The 24,609-nt window shown below is 45.0% G+C and overlaps 1 protein-coding gene across 20 annotated transcripts in view; it reads left to right on the forward strand.

The window, feature by feature from the left end:
* Window positions 1-24,609, forward strand: part of nrcama (neuronal cell adhesion molecule a) — a 357,355-nt gene that overhangs the window by 116,396 nt on the left and 216,350 nt on the right. The window contains exon 1 of one of the 20 annotated variants that reach the window (XM_059652294.1): window positions 4,018-4,105. The exons of 18 other annotated variants lie outside the window; for them this stretch is intronic. The gene's annotated coding sequence lies outside the window, so the exon portion shown is untranslated. Of the gene's footprint in view, window positions 1-4,017; window positions 4,106-4,150; window positions 4,234-24,609 lie in introns of those variants that run through there. One more of the 20 variants, XM_059652293.1, reaches the window with a different exon arrangement.

Here is a 24,609-nt window from a genome sequence, read left to right on the forward strand (position 1 = left end):
GGGAGGCGAGGGAAGAGTTTATTGCCCCTTTGGTGATGATCTTTCTGTCCTCACTGTCCACTGGAGTAGTACCAGATGATTCGAGGGTGGCAATTGTCATTCCCTTGTTCAAGAAAGGAAATAGGGATAATCCTGGGGATTACAGACCGGTCAGTTTTACTTCTGTGGAGGACAAATTATTGGACAGAATTCTGAGGGATAGTATTTATGATTATTTGGAAAAGCACGGTTTGATTAGAAATAGTCAGCATGGCTTTGTGAGGGGCAGTTCATGCCTTACAAGCCTTATTGAATTCATTGAGGATGTGACAAAACACATTGAAGGTGGAGCAGTGGATGTGGTGTGTATGGATTTTAGCAAGGCATTTGATAAGGTTCCCCAGCGTAGGCTCATTTAGAAAGTCAGGAGGCATGGGATTCAGGGAAATTTGGCTGTCTGGATACAAAACTGGCTATCCAATAGAAGGTGGTAGTAAATGGAAAATATTCAGCCTGGAGCTTGGTGACCAGTGGTGTTCCGCAGGGATCTGTTCTGGGACATCTGTTCTTTGTGATCTTTATAAATGACTTGTCTGAGAAAGTGGAAGGGTGGGTTAGTCAGTTTGCTGATGACACGCAGGTTGGTGGAGTTGTGGATAGCATGGAGGGCTGTTGTAGGTTGCAATGGGACATTGACAGGATGCAGTGCTGGGCAAAGAAGTGGCAGATGGAATTCAACCCAGAAAAGTTGGAAGTGATTCATTTTGATTGGTGAATTTGAATTAGATACGAGGTTAGTGGGAGGACTCTTGGCAGTGTGGAGGAACAGAGAGATCTTGGGGTCCACAATCATAGATCCCTCCAAGTTGCTGCTCAAGTTGACAGAGTTGTAAAGAAGGCGTATGGTGTGTTGGCTTTCATTGGCAGGGGAACTGAGTTTAAGAGCCGTAAGGTTATGCTGCAGCTCAATAAAACCCTGGTTAGACCACACTTGGAATATCGTGTGGAGCTGGATGAACACAGCTGGCCAAGCAGCATCATAGGAGCAGGAAGGCTGATGTTTCGGGCCTAGACCCTTCTTCAGAAAAAGGTCTAGCCCTGAAACACCAGCTTTCCTGCTCCTGTGATGCTGCTCGGCCTGCTGTGTTCATTCTGCTCTACACCTTGTTATCTCAAATTCACCAGCATCTGCAGTTCCTACTATCTCTTAGAATATTGTGTTCAGTTCTGGTCACCTCATAATAGGAAGGATATGGAAGCTTTCGAGAGGGTGCAGAGAAGATTTACCAGGATGCTGCCTGGACTGGAGGACAGGTCTTATGAGGAAAGGTTGAGGGAGCTAGGACTTTTTTCACTGGTGCAAAGAAGGATGAGAGATGTTTTGATAGAGGTGTTCTAGATGATGAGAGGCATCGATAGAGTGGATAGCCAGAAACTTTTTCCCAGGGCGGAAATGACTATTACGAGGGGACATAATTTTAAAGTGATTGGAAGAAGGTATGGGGAGATGTCAGAGGTAGGTTCTTTACACAGAGAGCATATGGAATGCGCTGCCAGCAGTGGTAGTGGAGGCAGACACTTTAGAGATTTTTAAGCGACTCTTGGATAGGCACGTGGAGGATAGTAAAATGTAGGATATGCAGGGTAGATTGATCTGAGTAGGATAATTGGTTGGCGCCACATTGTGGGCCAAAGGGTCTGTGCTGTAGTGTTCTATGTTCCATGTATATTACAAATACTAAAGGTCCCAACACTGATCCCTGAGGAATGCCACTAGTCACCGCCCCCCTTTCAGAAACACATCTTTGCACTCCTACGGTCTGTCTTCTATGACTGAGCCAGTTTTATTTGTCCAACTTGCAAGCTCACCTCTGACCTCTGATTATGTGGCTCTGTGTCAAAATTTACTTTGTAGTGTTGTTGTGAAGCACCTTGGACGGTTTCATTAGTTTAAAGACGCTATACAAATTCAGGTGACTGTTGTGTTTAGTGTACTAATGTTTGATGCCTCTTCTATTCGATTACGTGTAATTCGAGTGGAGCTGTGGACCCGTTTTGAAATAAAATTGGCTATACTCCTTTGTGGAAGAAGAAAAAAATCCATTTTGTGCAGAGACACGGAGTGTTGACACGTTAACCATATGCAGTAGCAGTAGCGTTTCAAGTTAGCCATGGGCTGTCGTGATAAATTGTACCTGACATTGGACAAAATTCCGCTGAAATGAGTTTCACTGCAATCACGGACTTTGCATACTGGCCACCATTTTCTCAGAACGATAAGTGTGGCAGGACGTTCTGAGTAATGCTGGTATAAAGGCGTTGCTGACGGTTTGGCCCAGCTTCACCTCAGCTACTTCAAGTTCCGAGATGTGAAGCTGAAAGGCATTGCTATTGGAATCAACGGCAGCAGCAAAACGGAGAGTGTGGTTTCACCAGTCAAGCAACTGCCAGCAAGGACCACTTTTAACTTGGGAGGTAAGGAGTGTGTTGTAAGGGCATTTGGACACTGGAGCAATCATCTAATGACAGATGGTCCCCACTGGACATAAATTAGCACAATACAGATTGATGAGGTGTGTGTGTGTCAGAGAAGAAGAGCTTTCTGTAGACTCTCAACAGTGTGACGGCAAGGTTAGAGCCTTGTATATCTTTGATGACGGTATTTAAAATTAAAGTGCAGTTTCTGAAGACGCTTAAGTCAGAAGACAGTGTTTTGATCTTGTCGTCTCCTTTACCAGATGTGGGTGTGAAACCATATGACAAAACAGGGAGCACTTGACATGACCAACAGTATGAAGAAAGACTGGATCAACTGTGTTTGTACTGGGTGGAATTTAGAATAATGGCGGGGGTGGATCTCATCGAAACAACATATAAAATCCTGATGGGACCGGAGGGGGGTCACGGTCTAAGAATAAGGAGTAAACCTCAGAGATTAGGAAGAATTTCTTCACACAGGGTGTGCACCCGTGGAATTGTTTCCCACAGAAAGCTATTGGGGCCAGTTCGTTCGCCAAATTCAAGAGGGAGCTGGATGGGGCCATCACAGCTAAAGGGACCAAGGGGAATGGAGATAAGGTGGCGCTCTGATACCGAAATTACTTGATCAGCCATGATCACAGTGAATGGCAGTGCAGGCTCGAAGGGCCGAACGGCCTCCTCCACCAATTTTCTACGTTTCTCTGTGATGTGGAGGGAAGCACAAAGAGGTGCATCTCAAATTCCAGACGTACGTTTGGTCCTACCAGGCAGCATATCAGATGCAAGATAATAAAATGTGAGGCTGGATGAACACAGCAGGCCAAGCAGCATCTCAGGAGCACAAAAGCTGACGTTTCGGGCCTAGACCCTTCATCAGAGAAGGGTCTAGGCCCGAAACGTCAGCTTTTGTGCTCCTGAGATGCTGCTTGGCCTGCTGTGTTCATCCAGCCTCACATTTTATTATCTTGGAATTCTCCAGCATCTGCAGTTCCCATTATCTCTGAGCATATCAGATGCAAATCTCTTCAAGATCCTGTGTCTCAGCTCAAATTAGCTGTGCATCTGCTGTGTGTTCAGCCTCCAGCCATGTTAGGATGGGAAGGACACAGCCCTCAAGCTCTCGTTAAGAAGCTGTGTACTGAGCACAGTACTTATGTATTACTTTCATGGCCTGAGCGCGCTAAACTTTGCCCCCGAAGCCACATGCACTCAGGGCTCTGACAACACCAGCGGCCCGGGTCAATAAGCCATCAATCAAACTGTTCAACGTGCACCATTGCATTCCTCCCAGGGCTTTTGTAAGGAGACATTGTTCTGGTTGCCACATAGCACGAAAGGACAAAAAAAACACACGGAAATTGCTGGTAGCAAGAGCACCCTCCTATTTGAGAGCCAGAAAATATTACAGCAGGGCACGGTGCAGCACCAATACCTCGTAATCTTTATAAATGGAAGCAAGGTGCAAATTTATGTGCCTGCCATGAAACTTCACCTCGGTTTCATATCAGTGGCTCGGGGGAGGGGGGGGGGGTGGAGTCGGTTTTTAACTTCTTGACTGCAAGTGTCTGCAGGAAAATCCTCATCCAGAGATAAAAGCAACAGGTTGCCCAGGAAATGACTCCGAACGATCAAGCCAGTCGCTATTGTGAGCTACAGCTGTGGCTAAACCTCTCTTGTTCTGCAGACTGCCCGCCTGCATGTTTACTGCCTGCGTTGATCGAGGGCGTTTCCGGGCGCTGTTGAAATGCTGAGGCCACAGTTTGAAGTGGTTTGGTGAGTGGCCACTGTCTGAGTGGCCATCGGCCCCCAGCAGGAGGTTACAGGCCGATGGGGGCTGCGGGGGGTCGGGGGCTGAGATCATAAGAAATCAAGCCTTTTAAATGTTTTAATGGATCCTTTTGCAGCGGCGAAGCAATGGGCAGAAATAATTTCGATTAGATTTGGTCAATCAGATTAGACGAGCAGAATGGACTCAATTCTGGGCGCCATCGACAAAAGATTTTAAATTAATTAACAGAAAAATCAATTGGACTGTGAACTGCCCTCGCTCTTGGAAAAGTGCAATCCCAAATCCGTGGAACGATAACTGAACTGACATGTGCGTGGCTTTTGTTGCAATTTCTGGATGTTTCAAAGCGCTCCGCAATCGATGTAGTATTTTAACGCTTCTGGTTACTGCCATAATGGGAGCTGCAGTCCAGGGAGTCATGCATTAGAATTGCTTAACTTACATTTACTCTGTTTAAATTAGATTCTTTTTCAAGAGGCCGAAATATCTGGGCTGGCTATTTTATAAACATAGGGTACAAGTCCATTATAGATGCCTTAATTCCACCGTTTAACTTGCTTTAAAATCATAGGAGCATTTCGTATTGGAAGAAAGAAAATCTTGTAATATTATTTCATGGCTGAAGGCACCCAATATCACATCCCCGATCTCCATGGAAACCATCAGCTAACATTGCTTCACTGATACTCTGATATGCGACACCATCAGTGTGTGGGCGTCCCAGAGTGACTACGCTTTGGGAATGATCAGTCCAAGGGAATTGTAACTCGCATTTCTTCAGTGTAGACCAACTTAATAGGGCATATGGGTAAGTTTTAACAAGTGAGTTAAAGGACAGAGAGACAGCTAGAGAGGCCGGTAAGTTTAAGGAGGTGGATGGAGGGCAGCTAAAGCTAGTATGATAAAAACAACAGACCTGAAGACATCAGGTGTAGGGCTGGAGGAACACAGCAGGCCAGGCAGCATCAGAGGAGCAGTAACACGGTGTAGGGCTGGAGGAACACGGCAGGCCAGGCAGCATCAGAGGAGCAGTAACACGGTGTAGAGCTGGAGGAACACGGCAGGCCAGGCAGCATCAGAGGAGCAGTAACACGGTGTAGAGCTGGAGGAACACGGCAGGCCAGGCAGCATCAGAGGAGCAGTAACACGGTGTAGAGCTGGAGGAACACGGCAGGCCAGGCAGCATCAGAGGAGCAGTAACACGGTGTAGAGCTGGAGGAACACGGCAGGCCAGGCAGCATCAGAGGAGCAGTAACACGGTGTAGAGCTGGAGGAACACGGCAGGCCAGGCAGCATCAGAGGAGCAGTAACACGGTGTAGAGCTGGAGGAACACGGCAGGCCAGGCAGCATCAGAGGAGCAGTAACACGGTGTAGAGCTGGAGGAACACGGCAGGCCAGGCAGCATCAGAGGAGCAGTAACACGGTGTAGAGCTGGAGGAACACGGCAGGCCAGGCAGCATCAGAGGAGCAGTAACACGGTGTAGAGCTGGAGGAACACGGCAGGCCAGGCAGCATCAGAGGAGCAGTAACACGGTGTAGAGCTGGAGGAACACGGCAGGCCAGGCAGCATCAAAGGAGCAGTAACACGGTGTAGAGCTGGAGGAACACAGCAGGCCAGGCAGCATCAGAGGAGCAGTAACACGGTGTAGAGCTGGAGGAACACGGCAGGCCAGGCAGCAAAAGAGGAGCAGTAACACGGTGTAGAGCTGGAGGAACACGGCAGGCCAGGCAGCATCAGAGGAGCAGTAACACGGTGTAGAGCTGGATGAACACAGCAGGCCAGGCAGCATCAGAGGAGCAGTAACACGGTGTAGAGCTGGAGGAACACGGCAGGCCAGGCAGCATCAGAGGAGCAGTAACACGGTGTAGAGCTGGATGAACACAGCAGGCCAGGCAGCATCAGAGGAGCAGTAACACGGTGTAGAGCTGGAGGAACACAGCAGGCCAGGCAGCATCAGAGGAGCAGTAACACGGTGTAGAGCTGGAGGAACACGGCAGGCCAGGCAGCATCAGAGGAGCAGGAAAGCTGACATTTCCGGTCTGGACCCTTCTTCAGAAAATACTGTGTTCCTCCAGCTCTACACCGTGTTACTGCTCCTCTGATGCTGCCTGGCCTGCTGTGTTCCTCCAGCTCTACACCGTGTTACTGCTCCTCTGATGCTGCCTGGCCTGCTGTGTTCATCCAGCTCTACACCGTGTTACTGCTCCTCTGATGCTGCCTGGCCTGCTGTGTTCCTCCAGCTCTACACCGTGTTACTGCTCCTCTGATGCTGCCTGGCCTGCTGTGTTCCTCCAGCTCTACACCGTGTTACTGCTCCTCTGATGCTGCCTGGCCTGCTGTGTTCATCCAGCTCTACACCTTGTTATCTCAGACTCCAGCATGGGCAGTTCCTACTATCTCTGAAGACACCAGAGTTGGGTTGTAACACTGCAGAAGGTTCTGGAACTGGGCAGTGGACGAGCCCATAGGTTGGGCTCGGAGTAAGGAAAAGGAGATTTTGTTGCTGCACTGGGAACCAGTCTAGGCTAGCAGGCATAGGGGCAGAAGCAGGAACTATTGTGAGTTAGGAAATGGGTCACAGAGTTTTGGATGAATTCTGATGTATGGTGTGGCCAAATCTCAGCTGGTTGTGTTATCAAACCCTCCAGGTTTCTCCAGGAATTAAAGATTTAATCCCTAGACTGTGCTGCAAATGTGACTGATAAAAAGTCACAGAGTATTAAATAAAACTTGCTTCTCTTTTCAGTAACCTTGAACACTTCTTGCTTCTAAAAATGTTGCAGATGGGAGGGGTTTGTGATTGAGGAAAAGGAGGGAAGGTTAGTGTTTAACTGGAGGTGCAGGGTGGGGTGGGCTGGTGTGCCGAGTGCTCCACAGACCCTTCAAAAATGCAAGAAGTAGAAGTAGGGGCTGGCTATTCGGCCCCTCAATCCTGTCACCCTGTTCTTTAGAATCATGGCTGATCTGCTACACACCTCAATTCCTGTTTTGTGACAGCTCCTCAGAGCCCTCAACTCCTTGATTTCACAAATCTATCCACCACCCTTCTCAAAACATTTTGTGATCTGGCCTCCGCTTTCTGGGGTAGAGATTCTTTCACATCTCACATTTATTATGTAACAATGCCCCCTGGTTTATGGAAACATCCCATTCATGGGGAACATCATCTCAAGATCTACCCTGTCAAGCAACCTCAGATTCAACCTGAAATATCCTCCTTTGTGAATAGGTGAAGCTGTAAAAATGGTGAATAATTGCTGGGACGGGGAATAGAATAAAACTTGACCCTTTCTGAAATAGTTTGATGAAATTCTAGATACCTCTAAATTCATGCATTTGGAGCAATTTTGCTTCATGTGTCAAATCTCTTGGGGCAGCTGCAGAATACACTACGATGAATGATTTATCAGATAACAGAGACTTTTGTTCATTAAATGTAGTTATTAAAATGCACAGGAATAACAAAGTTAATACATGAAAAAAGCTGACATCTTTGTGATCTTCTTCAGTATAGGCTCAAGTATTGAGGTAATGCAGAGGGCAACATATGAATCTTGATACTCGGTTATGGAACCTAGTTGATTGAGTAGCTTTTATGCACTAGAGCTGCAAGTCTGAATTAACCTCCAAACAAAACTTTATTCTTCTACTCTGGCAGCTGACAAAGGGGTGTGTGAATCATTTCCACATTAGGCTTCGGGCTAAGGGATTAGTTGGGATAGTTCTTCCAAGAGCTAGCACAGCTGTGATGGGTTGAATAGCTTCTTTTTATTCACTATGTATTTGATGATTTAGAGGAATGAAATGAAATAGCTCCAAGTTTTCAGATGAGACAACTGGTGGGAAGGTGAGCTGTGAGGAGGCTGCAGAGACGTTGCAGTGTGATTTGAACATGCTGAGTGAGTGGGCAAATGCATGGCAGATGAAGCATAGTGCGGATAAATGTGGAGTCATGCACTTTGATAGCAAAAGCACGAAGTCAGATTATTATCTGTTTCGGCGATAGGTTGGGAATGGAGAAAGTGCAACGAGACCTGGGTGTCCTTGGACAACAGTTGCTGATAGTAAGTCTGCACTTGCAGGGGGCAGTGAAGAATGGTGGAATGCTCATCTTCATAGCCAGAGGATTCAAGTACAGGAGCAGAAATATCATGTCACAATTGTATAGGCTCCTGTGAGACTGCACCTAAAATATTATGTGCCGTTTTGGTCTCCTTATCTGAGGATGGATGTTCTGGTGATGGAGAGAGTGCCACAAAGATTTACCAGACTGATTGTTGGGATGGCAGGACTGATATATGAAGCAAACTGCAATTGGTTACGATTATATTCACTGAAGTTTAGATAAAATAAAAGGGGTGGGGGTGCAATCTCTATGAAATCTATGAAAGTTTAGCAGTACTACACTGGGTAAACGCAGGAAGTATGCTCCCGATGACCAGGGAGTGCGCAACCATGGGACACGGGTTAAGAATACAGGATAAGACATTTAGGACTGAGATGAGTGGAAATGTATTCACCCAAAGAGTGGTGAGCCTGTGGAATTTTTGACTACGGAATGTGGTTGGTGCCAAAACATTGAATGTTCTTAAGAGGACGTTGCACATAGTCTTGAGGCTAAAGAGATCAAAAGGTCTGAGATGAAAGAGGCAACCAGGTACCAAATTGAATTCTTAGCTATGATCATATTGTATAATAGAACAGATTTGATGGGCCAAATGGCCTGCTCTGATTTCCTATGTTTATCTGTTTTGTGATTCGATGAAGTAACATTCTGTGACGATTTTTTTTCCCTTCGCTGTTGGCCCCACTCTACAGAATTTGACTTTCATGTATATGCATATTGTAGCCATCCAGAAGTTCCCGCCTCCTTATTCTACGAATTCCAAGCTCTGTAGGTTACAGCAGCCTGTAAAGTTAAAATGAATGACATGCCCAGCCACATTTTGCAAGGCTCCCAAGCCCTACAGATGTATAAGCCAGCACTCGTGTGGGTGATTTGGTCATTGTGAGGGAGAGAAATTATTTGGCCCTGTATAGCTTGTGAACTCCAGGAGAGTCTGCAGTGTTTCAGATTCTTTACCTCAAAAGTATTGACCCTGAATGTGCATGATCAGGATTTGAGCACGGTAGTTAGTGGGATTACAAATAAAAAGATTGAAATCTTAAGAATCTATCTATTTTATTGATTTAGAGAGATAGTTGTCTGTTGTAGAGGAATGAAGAGCAAATATTTTACTTGTGAACCAAAAACTGATGTTGAATGGCAAAAAAACCATCATTAAAGAATATGCCTCGTCTTGGACATTATCTGTGTAGTTTGCAGTCTCAAATTTGCACCATGCAGTAAGTTTTCTCCTTGAGAGAGCGAGCCTAAACTGAAAAGTAAGAAGGTTTATTGTGGAAAGAGAGAACAAAACTGTTCAAGGTCATCATTTTCCATCAACTCATTAAATCTTGAATTGTTATTAATTTGACAACTCCTACAAATTCAGTTTGAACCTACACTTTTTCAGCATATTGAACTTTAGAATGGATTAACTCCTGGCTGTTGGCAAAGGAATTTTGCAGGAATCATGTCCTATGATATGATAGTTAGTGTAACTGAATAAGTCAGACTTGATAGATCGTGTTTTATTTTGTTTTGATTTTAGCAAGATGGTCTCTCATTAAAACAGAAGCACTCAAATTTTCAGATTTGGGAAAAATAATCTAACAGAAATTTAGTAAGCAAAAGAAATGAAGATAAAAGGGAGGCACGGTGTCTCAGTGGTTAGCACTGCAGCCTCACAGCACCAGGGACCCGGGTTCGATTCCAGCCTCGGGTAACTGTCTGTGTGGAGTTTGCACATTCTCCCTGTGTCTGCGTGGGTTACTCTGGGTGCTCCGGTTTCCTCCCACAGTCCAAAGATGTGCAGGCTGGGTGGATTGGCCATGCTAAATTGCCTGTAGTGTTCTGGGGTGTGTGGGTTATAGAGGGATGGGTCTGGGTGGGATGCTTCAAGGGGCGGTGTGGACTTGTTGGGCTGAAGGACCTGTTTCCACACTGTGTAGGGAATCTAATCTAATCTAATAAAAGTGGAAGATCCAGAGTATTTATTTATAACACTCAAAGATTTTGAAACCCACATGAAATGCAGTCTCCTTCATTGTAAAAGCATTCCATTGATTTGTCCAAAATGACGCCTTTTACTGTACTCACACCAAAGATCTTTCCTTGAACTTCCCGAAGAGTTTAATTCGGCTACAACTTCAAGTTCGGAAAATCTGAAGGCTTCTTTTTGGAGCTGTCATTTACCGGACCTTAAAAGTACTGAGCTTCAAATAACCTCTTCAGGGTTTTATACAAGCACTTGGCTGTTTTTTCACAGACAGGTAAAAAAAATCGGTTATGGACAGAGAGAACAAATAAGACTGGGGATGCAGTTTTCGTTCTTAGAGTTTGTTGAGATGATTCTTGCACAGATCAAAATGCTGCCTCTCAGTCATCCTTTTCTAGATGCTTCTGCTGTTTTGCAAGAGACACAGGATAATTGCTTCCTTAGAAAAGGTTTCTGGCTTTTTCAGTTAGATGCTTACAGTAGCTCCTGAAGGAGTAATAACCTGGTTTTCTACAGGCTTAAAGTACCTTACTGTTGAGTACAAAGAGAGCTTCTGGACTGGTGGAGATCTGATGGCTTCTCTGTATCTTGTTCCTATCCCTGAGCTGTTGTGATATCTGATAATATATCACATGGTTATTGGCAGTTGTTGTAATTCAGTATGTGACGTTGCATTTGCTTTTATCCCTTTTAACTGTATTGAAAACTGTCTGGTTTAGGATTGGAAACCAGTTGTCCAACTGGCGTTCATTACTCGGAACCTGAGTCTACTGCTGCCGGTTTTCATCTTTCTGTAACGGAATAGATAGAAGAAGCACAGTGAAGCCAACTGGTGTCGCTGTGTATTTGCCTGGTGACTCATGTGGCCATCTGCTCCTCCTGTGCCTGCAGCACACCCCTGCTGCCAAGGAGCCATGTTAGTACAGACAGATCCAATTAATTTCAGCCATTTTGCTATTAACAAACATACAACTGACAGCAGCCATCAATAGGCCTGGTAACCTGGCATACAAATACATGAATTAGGAGCAGGAGTGGGCCATTAGGCCCCCCCCCCCACCCCGAGCTGGCTCTGCCATTCAGCACCATCGTAGCTGTTTAGAATGTAATCTGGAAATCACATTCCCACCTATCCCAATAACCTTTCACGTCTTGCTTAACAAGAATCTATCTTTCTGCCTTAAATATATTCAAGGACTCTGCTTCCATCACCTTTCCAAGAAGAAAGTTCCAAAGACTTCTTGCCCTTTCAGGGGAGAAAAGATGCCGAATTGTTTAAATGGGTGGCCTTTCGTTTTATTTGCAAGACTGGCCCCCTGGTCTCAGATTATGTCATTAGTGGAAACATCTTCTTTGTCAAGGCCTCTCAGGATTTGACATTTTTCAACAAAATTGCAGTTTATTCTTCTGAATAGGTCGAGCCTGCCCAACCTTTCCTCCTAAGAGATCTTGTCCATTTCTGGTATTAAGCTGGTGAACCATCTCTGAACCACCTCCAATGCATTTGTATCCTACTTTAGATAAGGTGACCAATACCGAAAACAGTACTGCAGATGTGGTCTCACTAATGAGGAGTGTGCCTAATGAATCCTAGGATCCCTACAGTGTTGGGAGCAGGCCATTCAGCCCATCGAGTCCATACCCTCCCACTGACGAGCATCCCACTGAGACTGACCCCCGCATCCCTCGAGCCTTGCATTTCCCATGGCTAATTCACCTAGTCTGCACATCCCTCGACGCTGTGGGCAATTTAGCAATCCATCTAACCTGCACATCTTTAGACTGTGAGAGGAAAACTACGCAAACGTGGGGAGAATGTGCAAACTCTACACAGACAGTTGCCCAAAGGTGGAATCGAACCTGGCCCCTTGGCACCGCGAGGTAGCCGTACAAACCACTGAACCACGGTGCCAAGAGGTAACGTTAATCCAGTTAGTTGTTGGTAATAAGATTAATGGCAAAGATCAGTTGGCAGTTATGTTTGTTGACTGAAAACTGAAAGAACTGTGGATGCTGTAAATCAGGAATGAAAACAGAAGTTGCTGGAAAAGCTCAGCAGATCTGGCAGTGTCTGTGAAGAAAAATCGTTTCCAGTATGGTGACCCTTCCTCATTTGCGTGGTTAACAGCTGAGCTCAGTAAATCTTCACCTGGTGGCTGCAAACCCCTGGTACTGGAATGGTGGTGTAAATTCCAGGTTTAATTCTTGTAGTCATTTTGTTGTTTTCCGCTGGGAGATGATCAAACTGTTGGCTACAGAGAAGGACCAACGTGGTGAGGATTTTAACTCCTCTATTGCTGTTTGACACCAGGTGTCTGAAGAATAGATACCTGTTTTGGTCGGTGGAGGAGAGCCAATTCCCAGGAAGCTGTAACCCAGCAAAATTCTCTTGGGAAGGGCTCGAGGTTAGAGACAATGCAGGAGTCTATTGCATAAGTCTTTGCAATTGTTACCTTTGTACAAGACAAGGTGAATTTGGTTTGATTTATTATTGTCATGTACCGAGATACAGTGAAAAGCATTGTTTTATTTGCTCACCAGACAAATCATACCTTACATAAGTACATCAGGATAATAGAACAGAATGTAGAGTATAGTGTTATAGCTACAGAGAAGGTACAGAGAACGATTGCCTCTGATATGTGAGCGGCCCATTCAAAAGTCTGATAACAGTGGGGAAGAACCTGTCCTTAAATCTGTTGGTATGTGCTTTCAACCTTTTGTATCTTCTGCCCAATGGAAGACGGTATAACTGGATGGGGGGTGGTCTTGATTATGTTGGCTGCTTTCCCAAGGCAGCAAGAAGTGTAGATGGAGTCAATGGAGGCAAGGCTGGTTTGCATGATGGACTGGGTTGCATTCATATCACTCTGCTTTCTATGGCTCATCTATAAAATTTGGGATGACTCTTGAAAGACATGCCATATTTCCTTAGCCTTCCGAGGAACTAGAGGCGTCGGTGTGTTTCCTTGACTTTAGCGTCAATGAGGATGGACCGGGACAGATTGTTGGTGATATTTACACCGAGGAACTTGAAGCTCTCAACCATCTCCACCTCAGGACCATTCATACAGACAGGAGTGTGTCTTCCAGTCCGTTTCCTGAAGTCAATGACCAACTCCTTAATTTTGCTGCCATTGAGGGAGAGATTGTTGTCTGTAAAGTTATGGCTGTTAGGACAGTTTTAGCTTTCAGAAGTGAAACAGATATTTTTTATTAGTTACAAGTGCCAGCAGACACAGAACATGGATGGGGATAAATAATTTCTTCCCAGCCAAAGATTCCTCACTATTGTGGTCACTCAGCCCCACCCCAGCCACTTCCCCATCACAGCAGCGGTATCACCTACCACCTCACCAGCATCCCCATGCAGACAATAATAGCTGCTGTTTCCACCACTACCAGACACTTACTCTCCTGGTATGCCTTGTCATTCTGCCAGAACTGTTCACTGTTCCCTGTGGGACACCCTGGCCCACTCCTCCGCCACTCCCAACACTGCATCCCCTTCCACCCTCAACAGCCCCATGCAACTTCCCCGACAAGTGTAGAAGGTGTAACATCTGTCCATTTACTTCCTCCCTCCTCAGTATCCAAGGCCCCAGGCTCACCTTCCAGATGGAACAGCGCTTTACCTGCACTTCACTCAATTTAGTCTGTTGTATTCGCTGCTCACAATGTGATCTCCTCTACACCGGGGAGACAAAGTGTAGACCAGCTGACTGCTTTGTCGAACACCTACGTTCTTTTCGCAACAAAAACCCTGAGCTTCCAGTTGTCCACCACTTGGACACACCATCTTGTTTCTTGGGTCAGGCTTGCTGCAGTGAACCAGCGAAGCTCAGCACAAGCTGGAAGAACAGCACCTCATGTTCCACTTGGGCACCCTATGGCCTTCTGGACTTTGTCGGGTTCAACAATTTTAGAGCTTGAGGCACCTTTTCCCTTTGCCCTTCCGTGAATGCCCACGCAGCAGGTCTTGCTATCATATAGCCTGCGATTACACACCATCCATTGTGAGCTACCACAGGTCCCCATTCATCCTCTCAGGCTGATTATTATCCTTCGTCTGTTCAACTGTTCTTTTCTCTCCCTTTTGACTCTATTTCCATCCATCGTTTGCTCCTTGTGCCACCCTGTTATCAGCATTAAAAAACCCAGCAACTTCCCAGGTACCATCTGTTCCGAGGAAGGGTCACTGAAACCGAAACATTAATTCTGATTTCTCTCCACAGATGCTGCCAGATCTGCTGGGTGTCTCCAGCAATTTCTGCTTTTGTGGTTTCCAGCATTTGTTGTTATTTTTAGTTTTTAATGGGGATAAATGAGGTTAAGATCATAATTTAACTGAATGGCAGAGCAGACTAGAGCAAACTGGCTATTTCTTGCTCCTTTGAATTGGTGCAGCATCCAACAGTTTTCTGAGACATATCTGAAATCCTCAACTGTACACATTTGATCTCTGTTCCTTGTGTTAAATCTCACCTTGGCCATTACCAAATTACTGCCAACCTGCTACATAATGTCAGGAGATTCCTTTCAGGCCAGTAATTTGACCAGGCAAAGGACTCTTCTTTGTGAGCTAATTGCGAGGTGTATCCCAGAATGTAATTATAACTCATGAATTGCATTATAGTGAAGAATTTTTGCATGTAATCTTGCTGGTGAGATAAGAAACGCAGCTGTCACTGACTCTCTGCTTCTGGTCTGCAGCCAGCAACAATAACCATGTATTTAAGAAACGTGGTTTTAGTTTCCTATAAATATGCCAGCAAACAGTGTAGTTCCCACGACATAAGGTAATCCAAAGAAAGGTATGAGCTTATTCAGTTTATGTTTCACCCCTCATAATCACGTCATCTCGTCATAGAACATAGGACATCGAAAAGTACAGCACAGTACAGGCCCTTCAGCCCACGATGTTGTGCCGTGGATTAATCCTAATCCAAAAATAAAATAACCTAACCTACATCATCTCAAAGTAGACATCCATATTCTGATTAACTCGACAAGTTTTGGCGTTGGTTATTTGCGAGGTTATTTGAGGTTAATTGGAACATTTTTTATGGCATCTGAACACACTTTAGAACAAGTTCTATGCCAACCCTACAAACCAACCAATCTCAGGAGGTCACCTTTTTCTTTCCTATTTCCTGCTCCCTCCATCTTTAGGGACTAAGTACCTCACAAGTGGGTAGCAAAAAATTCTGCAACGTTAAAAACAGTGCCATTTGGAATGCACCTCCTAAATAACTCTGTTAACAAATCCCTTCAGTCTGAGCTGGGTTCCACCTCAAGCCAACACAGCTAACAGCCTGTCAGCTCTGCTCCATCAATACTCTGGGATTTACGTCAACTGTACTTACCATTCCTTCAGGACAGCCTGCAGTCCTAGTAGTGGCAAAAAAAGCCTGAGCTGGTCAGGAGCAGCATTGATTAAATTTTCATGTGATTTTATTGAAGTTTTGATGGAAACCCATCGTAGGGAATTTGGATTTCAATCACTGTGATGTTTCCTGACAACATCCATCGACCCAGCTCTTCATCTGCCTTTGCCGGCTTGAAGATTCAGATATTTCTCCAAATTTCAAGCCTTTCCCATTTGGGCGAGGAAGTGCCCTGCTTCCCTGGTGTCCTACCTCCACACCCATGGCCCCCATACCCGATCGGCAATGCAAATACCTGTCAGGTCCTTGTTCGCATTGGAGGCACATCTGTGACCTGGCAGTGAACTTGGCTCTCAGTTCCCTCTGTCATTGAGAAAATCTGGCCTTGTCCCCTTTTCCCACATCCCCCTCCTTTACAGTCACCAGCCCTGCAGTGGGTGCTATTTTACAGTAACTGAGGGCTTATGCTGTTAGCTTGACTCTGCCGTCTCTCTGTCTTTGACTCGCCAACACCAAGGCTTCCTTTTGAGGTATGGGGGGAAAACAAAGGTGTCTTTCTATAGCACTCTGTCAGTCAGAGCTCTCCTCACTGGCCAAAATGAAGGGCGCACTGAATTGCAAACCCGTTTAAATGTACTTTCCCAGCTTCCAGGTTAAAACTAAAGTGAACAAACCTTGTTCTAAATCAGTGAGCTTTCAATAGTTGGGCCAATAATTGCACCGCAGCAGCATGCAGTTAGAATTTAATCTCAGTAGATGATGGCAGGGAGAGAGTGAGGCTGCAGGCTGTTTTCAGGCCTGGTATTGTGAGGGGTCGGTGGGGAGGGGCTGAGGTCAGAAAGGCCTTGAGCTGTACTAAAGCTTCAATGAAAATGTTGCAGGCCAATCTTTAAACTGTTCTTCATTGTCCCCTGAAAGCTGACTTTTATCTCAGTGTGGAGCTTGGGAGGTCTGAGTCAAACTGATTGGATGGCTGACTGCTGTGCTTTTCTGCTGATTCTTTTATGATGTGGTGCTGAACTGTGTCAACCCATTTGCTATATGGACCCAGTGAACTCCAATAGTACTGCCTGAGTTCCTGCTGTTGGTAAGTATATTCGTAGCACCTCAAGAGGTAACTCTAAGGCACGTTTGGTTTTCCCGAACACCCAGCGCTTCTCTTCACAAGGGAAAGCCAGAGCGGGTTGGGAGTTGTTCAACTGTAAGGAAGCCAGCATCGGAAAGGCGGAGAGATGATTTGACATTTTTGTTAACCGTTTGTTCCCTGACAGAAAGGTGCTGGCTCTCGCCGAACCTGCTGCACATTCTCCGCATGCCTATCCTTCCTGTGTGAGCCAAGATATGGCTTCTCTGTCTCACCTTGCTCACAGAAGGTATTATGCCTGATAGCCCACAGTTTCCAGCCCATAGTGGGGGTGAATGAGGGGCATAGTGGGGCAGTGAGGAAAACTTTGAAGCTCCCTCTGGAAAACAAAATCTGCACCCCCGCACCCCTCACCTCAGCTTGTTGAGGTACTGACCTTACCGCAGACCAGGCAGGTCTTAATGACTCGGTACCACACCAAATGGTACCTGACCTGAACTCCTCCCCAACGGTGTGTTCTTCTTGCAGAGGTTAAATGAAACACGTGAAAGAGAGGCCTGTTTTTAAGCAGTGAGGGGCATGACTGCATCTTTATATCATGTTGTCTCAAATTAACAACGGGAGAACGCAGTTGTGTTTTCTCTTTGAAAGAAATTGGAGAAGTAAGTGTATGGGAAGTTTGTGGTCATGTGAATGCTTTTGTGACCCTTTTGATTGTGAGGTTCAACCGCTGTGCCTTTAACTGTGAAGTGATGTGGTTGGTGTAAAGGTAGCTGGTTTCCATTGAATCCCCAGTTCCTGCTTCATCCTGGAGAGAACTGAATGCACAAAACAGCCTCCCACTTCGAAATAATTGGTAATAGAAATGTGTATTGATGCCTTTACTGGAATATGCCAATGCACAATATAAAGTACCCTGAAATGTTTCCTTCTTTCCCTTTTGTTGGAAATTCTGTTCAGTTAGCAACTGTTTTAGTTCAAGCGTACAATGTGCTGTTTGACAATAATTATAAGTTGATTGGGTAATTGCTTCATCTGTGCTTCTTCCTGGATCCGTTTGGCTTGCCAGCAGTCAGGACTGGGCTCCACATGGAAGGCAGTCTCGCTTGTTTTTGAGCAGAAGTCTGGGAAAGGGTCCTGCACTTTGAGCATTTTCTTGCTTTGTGAGTTTATGATTCAAAGAGAAACAACTCCTAAGTGATCTTTGTTCCCACGAGAGTTCCTGGACGATAACAATGAGTGGTAAATGCCCAGTGCTGTGTGGTGTTAGAGAGGTCAACCTTTTATTTTTCAAAACACAGCATGTTGCATTGTTATCATTGCTGCGCATTAATGGAGTGACAATTCATATGGAACTGTCTGGGCACCGTATAGGATTGGTAATATAGATGGAACTTTCAGCGCACGGTATAGGATTGGTAATATAGATGGAACTGTCAGTGCACGGTTTAGGATTGGTAATATAGATGGAACTGTCAGCGCACGGTATAGGATTGGTAATATAGATGAAACTGTCAGCGCACGGTATAGGATTGGTAATATAGGTGGAACTGTCAGCACACGGTATAGGATTGGTAATATAGATGGAACTGTCAGCGCACGGTATAGGATTGGTAATATAGATGGAACTGTCAGCGCACGGTATAGGATTGGTAATATAGATGGAACTGTCAGCGCACGGTATAGGATTGGTAATATAGATGGAACTGTCAGCGCACGGTATAGGATTGGTAATATAGATGGAACTGTCAGCGCACGGTATAGGATTGGTAATATAGATGGAACTGTCAGCGCACGGTATAGGATTGGTAATATAGATGGAACTGCCAGGGCACCATATAGGATTGGTAATATAGATGGAACAGTCAGGGCACCGTATAGGATTTGTAATATAGATGGAACTGTCAGGGCACCATATGGGATTGGTAATATAGATGGAACTGTCAGTGCATGGTATAGGATTGGTAATATAGATGGAACTGTCAGTGCACGGTATAGGATTGGTAATATAGATGGAAATGTCAGTGCAAAATGTAGGATTGGTAATATAGTTGGAACTGTCAGTGCATGGTATAGGATTGGTAATATAGATGGAACTGTCAGTGCAACATGTAGGATTGGTAATAAAGATGGAACTGTCAGGACACGGTATAGGATTGGTAATATAGATGGAACTGTCAGTGCACGGTATAGGATTGGTAATATAGATGGAACTGTCAGTGCAACATGTAGGATTGGTAATAAAGATGGAACTGTCAGGACACGGTATAGGATTGGTAATATAGATGGAACTGTCAGGGCATGCTATAGGATTGTTAAGAAAGATGGAACTGTAGGTGCTCTGTATAGGATTGGTAATATAGATCAAACTGTCAAGGCACCATATAGGATTGGTAATGTTGACGGAACTGTCAGGGCACCATATAGGATTGGTGATATAGATGGAACTGTCAGGGCACCATATAGGATTGGTAATATAGATGGAACTGTCAGGGCACCATATAGTGTTGGTAATATAGATGGAACTGTCAGGGCACCATATAGTGTTGGTAATATAGATGGAACTGTCAGGGCACTGACAGTTAGCGTGTGACAGAGAGTTGTCTATACATATGAAAGAAAACAAAGAACAAGAAAAGGAGAACAACAAAGTGAGTGTTGGCCTTCGAGAAAGTGTGTTTGGTGAATTCATGATTGAAAATAAGGTCATGATGGATAAGTCAAAGTGATATTTTGCAACCCTCTCCATTCCAGAGGATACAGATAATGTTGAAGAGAAAGTAGTAAATTGGAAATGAAAGGGAAAATGGAATTTAACACAATGACAATCCCCAGGGAAAGGACTCTGAGAAAATTTTTAGAACTGAAAAGTGACAAGTTTCCTAAGAGCTGATGGACTTGGTCTTAACATCTGAAAAGATGTATTTGTTGAGCTAGTCGTTAGGTTTTAACTTTCCAAAGCACCCTAGATTTTAAAAGGGTCCCATCAGATTGGAAAATAGCAAATGTTACTCCATTATTCAAGGAAGAATCAAGACAGGATGTAGGAAAGTATAGGCCGAAAAGCTTAACATCTGTCACGAGGAAAGTACTGGAATTTGTAATTACGGACTTTATAGCAGAGTATTTAATCTCAAGGCAAAATCCACATGGTTTTGTGGCTAATTGTATGTGACTAATTGATTGTTTGCAACTTCCGACAGGCCATAAGATATTGGAGCAGAGTTAGGCTGTCTGGTCTACTGAGTCTGCTTTGCCTCACGGCTCATGTGTTTCTCAACTCCATTCACTTGCCTTCTCCCGCAACCCTTGATCCCCTTACTAATCAAGAACTTATCTCCATCTGAAAGACACTAAATGACTTGGCCTCCACGGCCCTCTGTGGCATTGAGTTTCGCAGATTCATCAACCTCTGGATGACGAAATGCATCCTCATCTCAGTTCTGAAGGGCCATCCCTTCACTCTGACACTGTGCTCTCAGGCACTCGTTTCCCCTAATGGCGGAAACATCATCTCTGCATCCACTGTATCAGGGCCTCTCCGTATTCTGTAAGTTTCAGTACGATCTTCCTAATCTTTCTAAACTCCATGGAGTACAAACCCAGAGTCCTCGACCACTCATCATGTGACAAGCCCTTCATTCCTAGGATCATGTTGTAAACCTCCTCAAGACCCCCTCCAACACCAGCACATCTATCCTTAGATTCAGGGCCCAAAACAGCTCACATTATTCCAAATGTGGCCTGACCAGTGCCTTATACAGCTCCCCAGCATTACTTCTACGTTCTTGTATTCTGGCCCTCTTCTTCCAAGAAATCCAGTGAGGATAAAAGGGCAACTGTGGATGTGCTGCACCTAGAGTTACAGAAGGCGTTTGGCAAGGTGTGACATTGGAGGTCACAAATTAAGCTAGGATCGTGGCGTGCAGAGTAACATAGTAAGGTGGACAGAGGATTAGTTAGCTGATAGGAGACGGAAAGTAGCCAATAGTAAGTAATTTTGAGCTGTAATGAGTGGAGAACCACGAGGATTAGTGCTCAGACCTCTACTATTTGTGATGTACCTCATTGTGAATGTTGAAGAAGTGAAATGTGTGGTTGCTAAATTTGCTGATGACAAGATAGAAAAGCAAGTTGTAAAGAAGTCAGAAAGAGTCTGCAGTGATACAATATACAGAGGGTCGGTAAAGTATTTGGCAGATGTGAAGTTATTTGAGTGATCAGGATGAAAAGAAAGGCAGTATGTTGTTTAAATTGAAAGAGATCACAGAATACTGAGGTTCTGAGGGACGTAAGTGTCTCGGTACAAGTGTCTCAGAATACATGTATGCAGGGACAGCAAGTAGACTGGATTGGTGTTGATCATTGTGAAGGCAGTACAGTATAAAAGTTGGGACGTTTTGCTGTAGTTTATACAGGTCATTGGTAAGGCAAGATCTGGATTTGCATATGGCTTTAATCTCCTTATTTAAGAAAAAAGGATTTAAATACATAAGAAGCAATGCAGAGAAGGATCACTTGATTGGTACATGAGGTGAAGGAATTATTTTGAGAGAAGGTTGGACAGGCTGAGCCTGTGTTGGGCGGGAGTGTCGAGGAATCTGAGGTGATCTTATTGAAATTATCATGAGAGGATTTGACACTGGGTGCTGAAACATGCCTCTCTTTGAGCAGAAGATTAGACTAGGGAAGCCAGTTTAAACTTACGGAGTGCCCATTTACGATGGAGACAAGGGAATTGTTTTCTGTCAGATAAATGAGAGTCTTTGGAATGCTGTTTCCAAGACACTGGTGAGGTAAGAATGTGGAATGTTGTTAGGGCAGCTGTACTTAGATATACAGTATTAACAAAGTAGGGAATCAGAGTACTGGGGCTTTGGAAATGTTAAATTGAGCCCATGAACTCATGAAATGACAGAGCAGGTGAGAAGAACTGAGTGGTGTAATCCTTTCAATTTATTTGTTTGTTTGTAGCTACTGCAGAAGCATGACTGTGCATGGATCCTTGCTGTATTTACAGGGATGGTGCTGTATACAGGAGTATTCCTATATTGTACAGGAGTCTTTACTGCGTACAGAACAGTTTGGGCAGCGTGTGGGAATGGGGCTGCATTTGGAACCATTCCTGCACTTTCCCAGCACACACTGTGTCCAGAATGTTTCTCAGTTTCCAAAAATGAAAGGAAGCGCATTGTTAACAACCATTTCTCGTGATTTCCAAAATACACAACTAAATAAGCTCTGGCATTGAACCCCAGGCCTGTGGTTGGCTACGTGATACTTGTGCAAATAAATCTACTATTAGCAAGTCCACTGATTTTAGTGATTTTTTGTTCGCCTTCTGAAGAGCTGCCTCTCGTAACCATGGTGACAGCCTGCTCTCTTTGCTGAGTTGTATGCTATTATCGGGCCTGTGCTGTTTAAGGTTTGAGCTGTAACAGCTGCTAATGTGTGATATAGTGTTCTGAAGATTGGTGTTTGAATTGTAATCCCCACTGATGCAATGATAAAGCGTTTCCATGATGTTGCCTTCCCTTGGACTATTTCATCTGAGAGAGCCATTTCTTCTGGGTGGGGACTGGGAATAACCACAGTGCAGGACACATTTCAGTGGCTTGTTGAGCCCTTGGAATCAGGTGATGTCAGGCTGGTCAACTGTGCAAGGCATCACAGCCAAATTTCACGCTGTCCCCTCCAATGTATTGAACCATTTGGTAAGGTGATGGAATGTGCAGTGCGGTTGGGAGTCAGCACACTGATTTCCTGATGTTCAGCGTGCCCATAGATATCTAAGCAGAAGTAGACCTTTCAGCCCATCGAATCTGCTGTACCATTTATTGAGATAGTGGCTGATCGGAGAATCTTCAACTCCAGTTCTCTGACTTTTCCTCTATAACCGTTGATTCCCTGGCTGATTTAAAAATCTGTCTGTTTTACCCTTCAATGATGTAATGACCCAATCTCTGGTGGTGGAAGTTCCAGGGGTTTGTTTTATTCGATCCAGGGACTTGGGTGATCTTTGGGCAACCCATACTGAATGACAATCTTGTCATTGCAATTCTGCTAGGGCCTGTGACGTAGTTGTTCAGATGGCTGTCAGTCCATACACATCCCAATGGTTTGAGATGCCACTTCGCCAATAAAAGTTGACCATATGTTGCCTTCCACTTGCTTAGGCGCAATGGCATGACTTCGGGGGATGGATATTACACTTGCTATAAGTAGATCATCTGCATAATCATGTCAGGGAAGCAAATAATGTAAACCCATCAGGATACCAAGGTGGATTCCTAGCCCTGATTCGTTACAAACTCATGGTGAGCAATAGCCAGTTGCCCAGTAACCTACATTGACCATATCCATCCAATACTTGTGAACTAGAGTGTTGCTGCTTGCTTCTCCTTACAGCCAATGGAAAGGTCTACCAGTGTTAACTGGGGTCAACGTTGCCAACTAGTCCCACTGTCTGGTTGGTAGCATTTCGAATGGTCTAGTTGAACAGCCCTTTAACTTCTTAGAATAACAAGTTATTGGGCAGGATGATAAATAATGTGGGTGAAGAATGGACAAATTGTTTTTAACACAAGGAGCATGTCAAGTACTGTGTATCTCTTCTGTCTGATGTTTGACTGTGTACTGATGCGGAAGTTATGGGCAGGTATTTATACATAGATTTGTGCTTGGGAGGAGAGTTTACAGTGCATTTTAGCTCAAACATGGCAAAGACTGATCTGTGTACCAAGTACGCATCATCATCACCATTGGTGGCCCCTCACAGTCAAGGATGACTCTCCTCCACTCTCAGGGTGAGTCCGTTAGGGGCTGTACAGATTGATACGGCTAGCACAGGCTCAGTTACACTTGAAGCAGAGGATAGTCATGGGAAGGGGTGGGTGGATCTTTGGACAGGCAGCTTGGTCCTTTCACTGTTTTTGCCTATCTTCCATTTTTTTCCCAATGGCAAGTCTGAAAGTGCTCAAAGCTTTCCCGGATGCTCCACCTCCAGTTCGGATGGTCTTGGGCCAGTGATGCCCAGGCATCTGTGGGAATGCTTCACTTCTTCAGTGATACCCTCAAGGCCTCACTGGTGTGCTGCCTGTGTCCTCCTGGGGCCGTTTTGAAGCTAGGAGTAGAGCTCCTGCTTGGGGAGTCTGGGATTGGTTGTGCAGACGACGTGCCGAGCTCACCTTAGCCGATCAAGGCGGGGCGGAGCAGGGGGGTCAGTGTCTCCATACTGGGGATGTTGGCCTGATCGAGATCACTGGTGTTGGTGCTTCTTTCTTCCCAGCAGATTCGCAGGATCTTGCATAGGCAGCGTTGGTCGTCCCGCTGCAGTGCCTTGAGGTGTCACCAACTATGCGAAGCTACAATAAAAGGCTTCCAAACAATAGGTTGCCCGCTGGCCAATGCTTGTTGCTCTGAACCAGATGAAACGGCTGTTCAGTGTTTAGAAATGGAGAAGAAAAAATCCTTGTGTGCTCTGGTGTCTGAGACTGTTGAAATATAGAAGCTCGGAGACCCTTTAGTGTTGACATTGAGAGACTGGGTGTCCAATGCCAAAGCAATTCCCGTGAATCATTGGCTTTCTTGTGACAACTACAGCAAATGAGCAGCCACAGGCACTTATCCAAGGGAAGAAAGATGTAGAGAGCTGACACTTTTTCTTCATCTGTATATTGTCTGATTTCTTTCGATAGATTTGTTCTTTGGTTTACAGGTTTGGGCTGAGTGGTGCTGGCTAAACCCTGATACAAGGCAGAGAGTTATAAATTGGACAATGCTTTGT

This window comes from Stegostoma tigrinum, chromosome 18, assembly GCF_030684315.1.
Source record: "Stegostoma tigrinum isolate sSteTig4 chromosome 18, sSteTig4.hap1, whole genome shotgun sequence".
NCBI classification, from domain to species: domain Eukaryota; kingdom Metazoa; phylum Chordata; class Chondrichthyes; order Orectolobiformes; family Stegostomatidae; genus Stegostoma; species Stegostoma tigrinum.